The sequence below is a fragment of the Vulpes lagopus genome, chromosome 7, assembly GCF_018345385.1.
Source record: "Vulpes lagopus strain Blue_001 chromosome 7, ASM1834538v1, whole genome shotgun sequence".
Taxonomy (NCBI): domain Eukaryota; kingdom Metazoa; phylum Chordata; class Mammalia; order Carnivora; family Canidae; genus Vulpes; species Vulpes lagopus.
In genome coordinates, this window is record NC_054830.1 from 120,646,686 (window position 1) to 120,661,830 (window position 15,145).

Consider the following 15,145-nt stretch of genomic DNA (forward strand, 5'->3'; position numbering starts at 1 on the left):
ACTAATACAACATTGTGTATCAACTATACTGTAGTTTTTAAAAAGGCCAAAATAGACCAATGGATGCCTTGAACACCTGTCAATCTTGGTAACATTCTGTGGGTGGGAACCTGGAGTTAGGAACCTATCATGGGTCTCACTAGAGTCACTATCAGTGGACAAAATGCTCCTGAACGGCTCTGGAAGCAGGCACCTTTTCTCACCCCAAATCAGCCTCATGCAAATCTGGAAACATTCCTCTCCTTGCATTTGAGTTTCCAACCTTTCAGGAACACATTTGGGTGGGAGATGGAGGAGGAGAGGTAGGATATGTCTTCAAATAGGATGTCCCTGCTTTGAAGGGGCTAACATTTTCTAATCAAGATTTCAGGACATTTTGTGTCATTTCTAGATCTGTTTCACAAGAGCCCGCAGATTTTGCTAGTGACTTTGTCTCCTGTCTCTCAAAGGAGATTGCAGTTATCAAGCACTAACTCTTATATATAATTTGTTCTTCACCTTGAAGCATCAAGAAGTTCTGTCTATCTTGCTACTTCAGAGGAAGGTCACCACCTTTCCACGTTCTAGGTCTCTTTCCTTCTGGGGCTTGATGTAATGGTCTCCTTACCACCCTTCCTGTCTTCAGTAACTTCAATTTCTCTCTTTCCAGAGAGAGAATTTTCTCCCCTTCTGCTTTTCCTCATGAATGATGACAACAAACAATAAAAAATAAAGTCAAACTCATATTCACTTATTGTTATCCATTTATATATGTTTATTTATAAATATCCATTTATACAGTTATTTATTGTTATCCATTTATTTACCATGAAGTGCCTATTTAATTGCCAGCTCTGTGATAGTACCTGTTTGTGCTATCCTACCTCTTGTCATTTTCTTGGCTCAATGTCTGAGGAACCTGCTCCAAAACGGTTTCATCTGAATTCCTTCTTAACATCATAAAATTTAGTTTCATATTTTATCACATGAATAATGCTTTTTCCTGTTCGTTTCTACATATACTCTAAACAAAGTTACTCTTTTTTTCCTTAGCATTTATCCTCCTCTCTTGGTAGAATTTGGTGCTATTGAATACTCTCCTGCTTTTTTTTTTTTTTTAATACTCTCATCTTTTGGGAGTATTTTTGCTATTTCTTTATTTCAATTCTCCTTAAATTAATGTCTTCCTTCTGTTATGCCTCCCCCTGGAACCTAAATGTGAACATTCCTCAAGACTCCAACTTTGACTCTTGCTTGTCTTGTTATGCTGTTATTATTGTTTTACCACCATTTCTATGACTCCCAAATATATATCTTCAGGAGTGATCTCTGATCTTTGCTCCAGGGCCAAATTTCCAGTTGTCTTTCTCAATTATTCCATTTCTATTTGTGCCATTTATTATATCATCTGAATATTCCTACATCTTAGCAGATTCTGGGCACAGTGAGTTTGTACTAATAAGTAGTAACTCAAATGTCAATCAATGGCTCTTACCCTCTTAACCCCATGTGCATAACCCGGACAGCAGTGTGTCCCAAAATCTCCCAGTTGTTTCTGGGTTTGCCTGGATATCCTGCATATGCCCAATAACTGTCCTGTCTTTTTTGTTTGTTTGTTTCCTGACAGATGTTCAATGTCCACAAAGAATCTAAAGGAATCTGCCCTTGTTAGGGGTGCCCTTAATAAGAATCACTTTCCTCCTAGGTGCTGCCCTGGGCACCATCTCTTCTATACTTTCTTCTCTTACTTTGTTTGAGTTTCCTTCATGGCTTTTATTGCTACCAGATGTTATATATTTTCCTTTAGTTTTATTTTATTGTCCAACTTTTATTAGAAAAGACTGTCTTGTTCACTATTCTATTCCTAATACCATTAACATTACCTGGCACTGGAGAGGCTTAATAAATAGTTGAATGAAAAATGAATGACTTAATAAAGAACTAGGATATCAATCTGGATGCCAAGGTGGTGCCATTTTCCCTACTAGTTTAATTGGTTTGGACACACTTTGAACTGGATTCAGAACTGGGAGACAAACCATGAGAGACTCCTAACTCTGGGAAATGAACAAAGGGTTGTGGAAGGGGAGGTGGGTGGGGGTATGGGGTAACTGGGTGATGAGCACTGACAAGGGCACTCGAATGGGATGAGCACTGGATGTTATATGTTGGCAAATCGAACTTCAATAAAAAAAGAACTAGGAATAATGTCTGTTTCAGAACTCCCAATCATGTTTACTATCTGGACATCAAACCAATGCTTCTGTGCCCCATGCCCTCATAGGTTCCACATGCCAGTCAAAGGCCGATTTTGCAAGAAGACTGTCCCAAATATGACAATATTAGGTCTACTATGTGAGCATAGGAAATGAAAGCCAGTGAAGGAAACTTCAATAAATTTTTAAGTATAATTAACATACTGTGTTATGTTAGTTTCAGATGTCCAGTATAATGATTCAATAATTCTCTATACTATTCAATGCTCGTCAAAATAGGTACACCCTCAGTTCCCTTTATCTATTGTATCTGTTCTGCCTACCCACCTCACTTCAGGTAATGACTAATCTATTCTCTTAAGAATGTGTTTTTGTTTGTTTCTTTATTTCTTTGTTTTGTTTCTTGAATTCCATATGTGAGTGAAATCATATAGCATTTGTCTTGCTCTGACTGACTTTTTTTTTGCTTAGCATTATACCCTCTAGGTCCATCCATGTTATTGCAAATGGCAAGATTTCATTCTCGTTATGGCTGAGTAATATTCCCTCATATATATATATATATATATATATACATATATACATATATATATACATACACACACACACATATATGTATGGAATGCATATATATATATATACACACACATATATTTACATACATACATACATACATACATTTTCTTTATCTATCCATCCATGGATATCTACTTTGCTTCCATTTTTTTGACTTATTATAAATAATAATGCCATAAACATAGGTGTGCATTTATCTTTTTGAATTAGTGTTTTAGTTTTCTTTGGGTAGATACCCAGTAGTGAAATTACTGAATCATATTATATTTATCTATTTAATTTTTTGAGGAATTTCTGTACTTTTTTCCATTGTGGCTGTACCAGTTTGCATTCCCACCAACAATGCATGGGGCTTCCTTTTGCTCCACATTCTTCACCAACACTTGTCATTTCTTATGCTTTTGATTTTAATCATTCTGACAGGCTCAGGTGATATCTCATTGTGATTTCGATTTGCATTTCCCTGATGATGAGTGGTGTTGAACATCTTTTTATGTATCTGTTGGCCATCTGTATGTCTTTGGGAAAATGTCTGTTCAGGTTCTCTGGCTACTGTATTTGGATAATTTGAGGTTCTTTTGGTGTTGAGTTGTGTAAGTTCTTTGTGTCTTGGATATTAATCTCTTATTAGATATATCATTTACAAGTATCTTCTCCCATTCAGTAGGTGAAAACTTCAATAAAAATATTTAATTGTAAGTGTTATACTGAACATATGTCCAAATCAAAATGGCTAAAGTGCTTATTCACACTTGGATACATGAAATCTAGTGTTTTAGCAGGTTTTTCTCCTTCGGTATTATAAAAAATTTCCTAAGAATGCTTCATGCCTCTCAGTTTAGTCCTTGTAGTCACTGGCCACATCAGCCACATGTTTGCCACATTATGGATTAATGCTGTTACTTCCAATCGCTACTCCTTCCTTCTCTGGCTACTTGCTGCCATCTCAAGGCAAAGTCCTCAATTTCCTCACTCTCTCTCCTGTGGAAATAGAGATAAGGTTGGAAAATGTAATCAGAATACAGAAGGACTGGGAGGAAGGGAAGGGAAATTTGGTGCAAATAAGTTACAACAACTCCTGAATGTGACTACCTGTAGACACCACCAGCTGTTATTCAATGTCAGGAGGCTTTCCAGGATGCTCTTGGGCAAAGGCGCTAGACTGACGCTGCTTAGAAAAGTTGAGTTTACTGCTCAGGAATATTTTAACCACCTGTATTCAAAATTGCCCCAAGGATGCTGGGGACAGTTTATTTGGCACTTGCTTTAAAAGGCTTACAACTTTGTTTTTCATTTTTGTCATTGCATGATTTGCAGTCAGAATATCCACTCTTCTTATTTAGAACGCCACTCACATCTACAGGGATGTGGTCTGGTCTTATGCTGTCAACATAGTAATTTGATATCAGAACATCTACTATAGTCTGAATTATTCAGCCTTAAGTACAATCACGTTTGAGATAGCACAAGTACAGAATAACATATTCTTGAGTAGAAGATCAAGCTAGTAGGCTTTTCCTGTGGTCTTTTGTGTCTCTGCTCCTGATTCCCCATAGGTAACTTCTTGATCAAGAATATACATGAATAGGGGCTCCTGGGTGGCTTAGTGGTTGATGTCTGCCTTTGGCTTAGGTCATGATTCTGGGGTCCTGGAATCAAGTTCTGCATCAGGCTCCCCTGCAGGGAGCCTGCTTCTCCCTCTGCCTATGTCTCCGTCTCTTTCTCTGTGTCTCTCATGAATAAAAAGAAATCTTAAAAAAAAGAATATACATGAATCTTAAAAAAAAAAGAGAATATACATGAATATAGTCTACATACAACCCCCTGAAAACAAGCAGATACCAGGAGGAAAGAAGCCATACAAGAAGTGTTTCAAAGGATATATGGTCCAGATAGCTGCCGATCTGCTCACCCTCCAGACAAACTTTTTTGTTATTATTCCATTTTTCCCCAAACAAAGGATAATTCAAATTTTCACTTCTCGCAAAGGCAACAGTGTTACTTAGAGTTCTGGAATTGAATGACTTCCTGCTTTTTAACCTGTGATATTGACCTTCACCACTGGAAAGAAAAAATAGATGTTCCTCTACTATATAGAATTATAGCTTAAGTAAAAATTCATTACCATTTTCACATAACTGTGTTTGTGTTCCATATTCTTGATTTGCAAATCATGAATGAGAAATATGACCTTCAAAGTAATATAGGGGACACTATAAAGGTACAGCATTGAAAGGTACATACATTGAAACATCAAGTTTCAATTAATCTAAGAAAATTATGACATGTAGGAAACTTTGATCATATTATAATAAAATGTGTATATGTGTATATATACATTACATATGTATATATGTAATATAAAATATACATTATATATGTATATATGCATCCTAAAATATATAAGTGTGTGTGTGTATATATATATGTATACATATACATATATATATATACTTCCTAGAGACTTCCAGTCATTTTTAGCAAAATCCTATTACAAAATTAGGATTTTTAGCTTAGTTTCAGAGGCTTGATAATTTAGAAGTTGCTACTAAGGAGAAGCAAGCATTTGCAAAATAATTTGCACAATTATATTGTGCAAAATAATGCTAATCTAGAGGTAAGAAATTACTGTTAGAGAACATCATTTTGAGCAGGCTTTGTAAGTAAAGAGGATACCTTACTGACTATTCACATTGTGTTGATTTAATGTCAGTATGTAAAACAAGGAATATTTTAGATCTAAAATTCTGATATTGAAATCTTACTTCCATCTTTGACCTCACAGAAGCTTTGCCAAAACATTGAATATGTGCTTGTGAAAAGTTTTTAAAGAACTTCTAGCAAATTCAGAGATGAAATGTAAAGCTTTTGAAAAAAATGACTTCTCTGAGAGTGGAGGCAGGGTCAGAGTTAACTCATTTGGAACATGTTTCTGATGGGGTTGAGTTGCTTGCTCATCTGCAATTCTTTTATTAAAAAAAACAAAAAACAAACAAAACAAAACAAAACAAAAACACAACTTGTCATTATTCCACTGCCAGGTAGAAAGTTGTTGTTGTTGTTTTATAATGGCTTTTTAATTAGAACCTTAAAGAAAATCTGGCCCTCAGAGTTCATGGAAGCATTTAATTAATTTTTGTGGGGAGTCTCTGACATAAGTGGAAATGGATGAAAATGATTATTGTCATATCACTGTCTTGAAGAATGGCTCTTAATTATGTTATCAGATTGAAAATAAATATTAAAAAGGCCTCTAGCTGCTTATTTTTCTATCTCTTGCTTGTGAGCCACAACTGTAAGCTTTATGACAAGTAACTTGCCTAAAGAAACTTACTGAACACAAAGTTAAAGGAAAATGGTTTTTGAAGGCCAGACTGGGGATTCTTCTCAAAAGGAAGATTTAGCCAGCAGCTTGAGGTTTAATTGTCAACGCCAGAAATGTAGGCCAGGCAGGAAGCTGGAATGCTGTGACTTGGGTTCATGGAAAGTAGTCTTACTGTTGCTAAAGTTTCCTGGAAATTGAAATACCATATGGTTTCCAAAGTTAAGGAAGAAAAAAAATATATGTGTATATGTGTGTGTGTGTATATATAGATGCATATATATATATGTATCTATATATATACATACATATATATATGCTTCAAAATGGACTCTCAGAAAGGAATTTTTGCAGTTTGGCTCAAAGAAAAGTATTTTAAATAAGACTTTCAGAGAAATAACAGCATACTCTAAGCACAGCCCCAAAGTATGTGAGGTTTGATTTGCCCTGGATATCATGGAAAATAATGAATGGAAATATTTATGAAATGGAAATTGGTAATGAGTAATTTGGTTTTTTTTTCTTTTTCAAGTGAAGGAACAGTAATTTACTAAGTGCGTTAATCACAAAGTAACTTGATTTAGTCACAATGACACATTAGAAAATTTGATTATTTTCTTTCATTTTGTCCTAACGTACTATTTCCTGATTAGAAAAATATTTTGTTCTCATTCATGGTGAGTTAAGAAAATAACATAAAGGAATCAAAGGAGATTCAAATAATTCAGTCTTTTCTCCAAAAAAGTAAACATTTTGATCTATTTTCTTATAGTTTTGTTTTTTTTTTTTTTTTGTTCAATGCATTTACTAGAGAGACTGATGATTTACATTTTAGCAATTAACTTATTCCATTGTTGGATGAACTGCTGGGCATTAGAAAATAATTGCCACTATTTTAAATGTAATTTATGGTCTGTCTTGCCTCCGCCTCACTGTTTCTTATTCCTTAAAGATTTTTGTTTTATTTATTTTTTAAAGATATTTATTTATTTATTTGACACAAAGAGACGGACCACAAGCAGGGTGGGGGCGGTGGCAGGCAGGGGGAAAGGGAAAAGCAGACTCCCCGCTGAGCAAGGAGCATGACTTGGGGACATGGGGCTCCATCCCAGGACCATAGGATCATAACCTGAGCCAAAGGCAGACACTTAACCAACTCAGTCATCCAGGGACCCCCTCCTTAAAGATTTTTTTAGTTTTAATTCACAGGAGATACAGAGAGAGGCAGAGATATAAAGAGAAGAAGGCTCCCTGTGGGGAGTCTGAGATGGGACTCAATCTCTGGACCTTGATCACACCCTGAGCCAAAGGCAGATGCTCAACCACTGAGCCACCCAGGCATCCCCAGACCTCCTTGCTGCCACGGGTCTAGTCCTACCCTCTGGATCAGCCCCTTTCCCTACTGTTACCCTCCAGATCTTGTCAGTTCTAAGCACCACACCTCTGACCACTACCTTCTCTCTTTTCTGCTTACACCCTCTACTTCCACAGCCACCTAATTCTTTACCCCTACCAACACCTTCAGACCAACGAGCTTACTAATTTTTCATTATCCCTTTTATGCCCAGGTGCTCCCCTTTCCCTTCAGTTATGTATCTTTAAAGTTTCTGGTCCTTCATTTGAATCGCCTCCTGGCATACACCCTCCACTCCTTTGTCCTTCTGCTTTATCACCGTCACTTAGGAACACCGTAGTTCTCCCTAAATCAAACTCTCTGACGTGTTGGGTTGTAGCATGAGTACAGAGTACAGAGCTGGACTGACAGGTCTAACTTTTGGTTCATGGTCACTCCTCTCACCCTGGCTTTTAATGTGATCGAGACAGCCTCACTGTTTCCTTCAGCCTGACCAAACTTTGGGCAGGTTTCTCTTTCACTCTAGGTCCCTGACCTCCCTTTCCTAAAAAATCCTTTACCTTAGAAAACTTTCAACTGTAGATTCTTTCTCTGCACCTGAGACAGAAAATCCCCCAGCCTCCTGCCAGTTTTATAACCCAGAAATGTCTTTCTCAGGGACCTGAGAAACCTCCCTTTGAAATATAATCCTCAGGAAAGGTGGGGGTCCTGTCTTCCGGTCCCTGCAGGAGGATAGAAGCCTGATTTTGATAAAGCACCAATTAGCAAACACAGAGGGTTTCATCCCACTGGCCACCTCTTGCCCCCCTCCTTCCTCTCCAAATACCTGCATCTCCATTCTCTCTTTTTTTTTTTAAGATTTTATTTATTTGAGAGAGAGAGAGCAGAGAGAGGGAGAAACAGACATCCCACTGAGCAAGGAGCTTGACATGGGGCTCATTCCCAGGACCCTGAGATAGTGACCTGAGCATAGGCAGACACTTAACCAACTGAGCCATCCGGGTTCACCCCTGCTCCTCCATTCTTACACTTAGCTTCTTATTTCACAGAGGAAATGGAAGAAATCAGAAGTGAATTTCCACCAACTCTGTTTATCACATCTGTACCAGATTCTGTTTACTTAATCTTTTCTCCTGGTGCCATGAGTGAACGAACTCCCCACACTGTCACATTCTCTCTCTCCACCTCAAGGACATTGTTCCAGTAATTCCCCCTCCTGTTCTTTGCATCATCATTTTCTGCATCTCTCCAACCACTTTCTCATCACCACACAAATATGCTCCCTATGGTTTCATCACAAAAACAAATAAAAACTAAGACATACAAAATTCATTGTTTTGCCACTTTCTTTCATTCTAGCCACAACTCGATGTATATATCTTTTGTATAGTAATGTGAAATAGAATTATCCTTAAATTAAAAAAAAATGTTTGTTTTTCCAATTTCTAGTCTCCCTTTCTCTCTCAGCCTCACTTATATAATTATTCCCATTTGAACTCAACCTTTATATTATTAAATCCAGGGGACAATTCTCAGACTTCATCTTACCTAACTATAGTATCATGATCACTACTTTTTCCTTGAAAGAGTTTCTTTACTTGTCTTAGAGGATACCATACTCTCTGTTTCTCTTCTTACCTCTCTAGACATTATTTTTCTATCGTCTTTATTTATTTTTTACCTCCCTGATATCTTAATGTTGGAGCATCCCAGCACACACTTTTTTCTCTTTATTTTTCTTTACACATCCACTTCTTTGGGAATTTCATCAAGTCTTTAAGCTTTTAATATCCATCTATGAGCTAATTGATCCAACACGTAATTCCAGTCTACATCTCTGCTCAACTCTAGACATATATCCAACTGGCTTCCCAAATATGTCCTGCTGAGTATCTCCTGGGCATCTCAGACTTGAGACTTGAAAAATTGAAGTCATAATCTCTCTTCCTCCACAAAATCCTACTCTTCCATCAAGGGCAACTACTTCTTCCACTTGACTTGGCTAAAACTTTCAGAGGCATCCTTTTCTCTTAGTTTGTCATAATCCATGTTCTAACTGTCAGCAAAATATGTAACTCTGCCTTAAAATATATTGCAAATCTGACTATATCTCCCAACTTCTATGACTAATGCATTGCCCCAAGCTACTATTGCCTCTTCTCCAATCTGTTGTATGGCAACAGTCCAAGCTGTTTTTGTCTTTTTCTCTTTTGCCTTCCTTTGGTCTATTTCTCAGAGCCATTTTAGTAATATTTAAAAATAAGACCATATGACATAAATAAGATTATATGACATTAGATCAAGAGAGTTAAATCCAACAATGGCTTCCTATATCATGAGACTAATATCCTTACAAATCACAGAGAAGCTTATGCAATTGTTCTTTGACTCTACCTTCTCAAATGCTCACTCTTTACTACCTATACTAGCCTCTTTGCTATTCCTCAGTCATTTCTCTTTTTTAAGTGATTTTTAAAAGATTTTAATTATTTACTCATGAGAGACACAGAAAGAGAGGGGCAGAGACACAGGCAGAGGGAGAAGCAGGCTCCATGCAGGGAGCCTGATGCCGGTCTCAATCCAGGGTCTCCAGGATCACGCCCTGGGCTGAAGGCAGGCGCTAAACCACTGAGCCACCCGAGCTGCCCCTCCTCAAACATTTCAATCAGATTTCCAGCCCAAGGTTTTGATACTTGTCTTTCTCCCTGTCTAAAACACTCTTTTCCTGGAAGTTCAACTGAATTTCTCCTTCAGGTGTTTACTCAGCTGTCACCATCTGAGTGAAAGCAAACCCTAGCTACTCTATCACAAACTGCACATATATTAAACTTCATATTCCTCCCCTTGCTTTGTTTTTCTCCAGAACACTCATCACCTTCTTTTTTTTTTAATTTTTTTTTTAATTTTTATTTATTTATGATAGTCACAGAGAGATAGAGAGAGAGGCAGAGACACAGGCAGAGGGAGAAGCAGGCTCCATGCACCGGGAGCCTGACGTGGGATTCGATCCCGGATCTCCAGGATCGCGCCCTGGGCCAGAGGCAGGCGCCAAACCGCTACGCCACCCAGGGATCCCCACTCATCACCTTCTAACATATATGTTTATTTTTTTACCTTATTTATTGTGTTCTTACCTAGTAAAGAGTGAACTTTTTCAGGACAGGGATTTGTTTTCTTCTGTTTTCATTTGAAATGCTAGTAGCTAGAACAGTGACTATTTTAGTATTTAATCATTCTGTATTTGTTGAAGGAATGATGGAAAGACACCACCAAGGTTGTAGCAGAATATAATCTGACCTAGTTCTTAATCAAAGTTTAATTCTCTTAGAGGAGTTTCTGGTATATTATAAAAATAAAGGAAATAAATGGGAAATTCAAAACACTCTACAGAGAAAGAGTTAAAATGGAGCCATTCTTGGAATTCAAACTGGGGAGTCTGCTAATGAAAATATTTGACCCAGAGCTGGGCAAAAATAATAGCACGAAAAATCTATCATGTGTAGATCAAGTTATGCAGAATGACTTATTATAATATATCCATCTATTCCCAGGAAAATGTAGCCAAGGAAATGTCTCTTATGTGGGTGGGTAAGAATTCCAATCTCAAATTAAAAAAATGACTATTTTAATATTTGCTCTATTTAATTACTTGCAGTATATGGCACACATTTGAGTGATTTACAGAGTGCTTTGCACAGAACAGCTGATCATGGTGTAGAGCTTAACATGCAGTCAAGATCTTAGGGGACTGCATGGACATTTTAAGGAAACAAAAGGGGAAATTTGTACTCTGTACACAGTTTAAACTGATATAAAAGATCTGCCTGATTGATGAATTAGTAGGAATCAGAACCTTGGAACAAAAGCAACACAAAAGATTAAGTAAGACCAGTTAGAAAAACGTATATGTTGGACGTGCAAAAGGAGATTTCAAAAAGTCTTTATCCAATAAAAGTTAACTGTCAGTTCAGAACCAAGAAAAGTTTAACTGGAAGAAAAAGTTTCTGTATTATAATTACATGTGGAAAATGTATTTTGATGGTTAACATACTGTGAGGCATCTAAAGAATCTGCAGTATCTACAGGGAACTCTCTGGTCATTTACAAATGAAGTAAGATATACACAAATTGGAAGGAGGAACACAGAATCAAAGCCAAGAAGTAAAGAGTAGCATTGTGTAAATGTAATAATTATCTGAAAGAAGAAAGCCAAAATTAAGCTAAGCTTTCAGAAAATTTTTTTTAAATCATTTATTTTTGATAGTCATACAGAGAGAGAGAGAGAGAGGCAGAGACACAGGCAGAGGGAGAAGCAGGCTCCATGCACCGGGAGCCCAACGTGGGATTCGATCCCAGGTCTCCAGGATCGCGCCCTGGGCCAAAGGCAGGCGCCAAACCGCTGCGCCACCCAGGGATCCCAGCTTTCAGAAAATTATATTCCGATAATTTAAGGAGTTTTAAAGACCCGCATGGCAACAAATAAACACTATATGTTTGATCACATGCTTACCAAAAAATTGAGCACATGGCAATGACAGAGAAAGAAAAATTAGTCAATTCTGTGTTATTAAGGATAGTGGTTTTAAACAGCAAAATATAAAACGACCATAGTTAACTGATCTGAAGACTAAGATAAGTGAAAGAAGTATAATTTTAGTTTGGTAGGAGAGTTATATTACTGAAATGAGTTGGGGAAAATTTTTTGCTGAAGTTCAAACTTTTTCCTCTGGGCAGACTTAGAAGAAAAAACTCTTATGAAGTGAATAACTCCATTTGAGCTTCTACTCCCTTTGTCTACTTCCCAAGCTTTCCAGTCCTAAGTGAATAACATATAAATCTAAGATGTCTTGATATCTAGAGTCATCCTGTCAACATTCTTAACAATACTTCTTTCTAGGAAAGTATATTTTCTATCATAGTATTTAACTCCTCAAATCATTCCAGCAGTAGTTACCAAACTATATTTATCCTCCTCGTTTACATTGTTTTCACCCTTTCTCCCTTCTTTCTGAGGCTGAAGGCCGGAGCCTGGGGAAGCAACCCTCCACACTGGTACTTTGTGGCAGCCACCCATCATGGCGGTGAGGACAGTGGCTATGAATAGATACCAAAATCCTCCCTGAATTGGCAGTCATCTCTCTCAGACTATACAAATGAGAGGATTCATGTATTTTCCTGGGAAAGATTTAAGAAATGAGGACTAGAGCCTGTGAGAGATGCTTTCTGCCTCTATGGAATATGAGTTCTGGAATTGGTATTAATTAGAGTTGCCAGACAACTGAGATGGAGTTAGTATGCTCCTGAAACAGAAAAGCCATTAATAGCACTGAAATTTGTAGTGGTTGAATATTTGCCACATCTTTCTTCCTCTTCCAAAGTTTTATAATGTTAACTAAAGGATGAGATTAATTGCTATTTGTTTTCCAGACTTCCTAAGTTTTCTACCCAGACAGTAAAAATTAAAGGCATATTCTAGCTTTATTTAGGTTATATGTGTTATTTCAACATGATTTCAGATTTTGTAGCATGGTGCTCAAAATACGTCTGATGGGTGAATGAAAGGCAAAGAACTTTCTAGTTAATCATGTGAAGGACTCAAGTCACTTAGCTTTATGGTGAAATTTTGTTTTGTAAAGTTTTAGATCACTCTATCAAAGCTGTAAACTTGGAGAATTTTTTTACTCATCTTTTAGGGTCACTTTATTATTTTCTTATTCTGAAGAAAATTATTGAGAATGAAAATTAGCTCTTATTACCTAGATACAAATGGTCACTATTTAGAAAGATATACTATTTTACTGTGTGTTTTAGCTCAGTGTTTAAAAAAATCTAGGACTCTAATTGCTGTCCTGAGATGGTACACAAATATAAAGCCTGTTGTTTTTTTCTAATTTATTGAATGCTAGTCATTGTCACTTGGTTAAGTTCCTTTTATGAAATTAGGTCTCTTATACTGCTTATATGTGTTCTTTTAAAGTATGCATTTCTGATGCTAAAAAAAACCCATATAAACCTGTTAGGAAGAATTTTGGCTAGTGAATTGAAGGATTTGAGAGTGTAAATCCAAATTTAGTTAGCAGCCACTCTTGAAGTGATTAATTGTTGTTATGGATTTGTCTCATCATCTAAACTAAAGGTTAGGGTAAAAGAAAAGTGTGAGAAACTTCCTCCGCTGATAGTTTCTCTTCATTTAGAAAGTGATAGCATACTTGGCAGTTTTTCAGGGAGCATTTAATTTGTTGGCTTAAAAATGGATTAATAGTTATGTTTGCAGTCATCAATTGGGCCCAAACAAAAAATTCTAGTTTATTAAGCTTATTAAGAAAAAGTAATTGGTAAAGTAATTAGCCAATAAAATAGTAATTGCACTTTTTCTTTGTGTCTTAGAAAAAAAATAACTAAGAAGAGATGAATTTCTGCTCTGTGGGGAATATTTTGGGAGGAGAGGGATCAGTGAGAAGCCAGTTCTGTCATAAAGGACCAGAGTGGAGATGGGAACCACGAAGGGCCAAGCCTTGATCCCAAATTGAAGCTGCACCATTAGCTTTCTGACTTCTTTTGCAGGATGACAGCATAAGTCCTAACTATACTCTTAATGGCTTTCCCCAAAGGGAAAAGTTGACACTTTCTAAACTGAGCAGATAATCCGGCAAGGCATAACGTAGCATCTGTTCCAATCTGTACACGTAATATTTTATCTTAATTCTTCCTTAGAATATAGTTTAGTTCTTGATTGACTTTTGATGGAAATAGTACAATTAATCCAGATAGCCAATATAAATCACTAATATCAATGAATGGTTTTGCTTGGAATTATAACACTAAGGATTTTTCTTACATTTTTAGAGATGAATTAAAAGCAACCACTTCTTGTATACCCAACTGGCTAAAGTTCACACTCTTTTAAATGTCAAATATTGTAGTCACATCCCAATTTAGCCTCAAGGATCTTCTATTCTTCTCTTAAACTTCTCTTAAACCCCCAACATATAAAAGGTAAATTCTTGCACACGTATGCACCCATTTACATCTGGACAGTAATAGGTCATTTCCAGCATTTCTTCAAATATCATAAAGCAGTAAAATGCAGATATGTTACCCAGGGGACCGTGGCAATCAATTTTCCATAACTGAAGCATTGCCTTGTTCATTAACTTAGGAAAAGCTAAGAGCAATCAACAAAACTGATTAAAAATTTATTAATAAAGCTTCTCAAATTCGGTGTAAAATAATTTGAAGTCATTTGTCTTAGGGAAGAGAAATACCTGGCATGGGGGTGGGGGAATGTGAAAATGCTATCCTTAGGAAACTTGGCTTGCAAGGTTGGCCTTTGGCTTGTGTCTGGGTATTTGAATTTTGGGAGTATTTCCACTGTTCCATAAGTGATAAAATTGGGACATTGTGCTTAAACTATGCAAACAATGTGGCTTAATTTGAAGATTTGTTTTTCTTCAAGGAGTTAAGAACTTTAATATGTGCTAAGTAGAATGTGCCTGTGTGACCCACCCCTAATAAAAATTTGAATGCTGAGTAATGGCAACATCTCACACATGTTGTCACAGTTGGTGCTGGAGGAACTAAGCATATCCTGTATAATTCCAATAGGAGACAACTCCTGGGAGATTGAGCTTGGAAATTCCTTTCCAACTTTATATGTCTTTCTTCTTTGATGATTTGGCTTTGTATCCTTTTATTGTG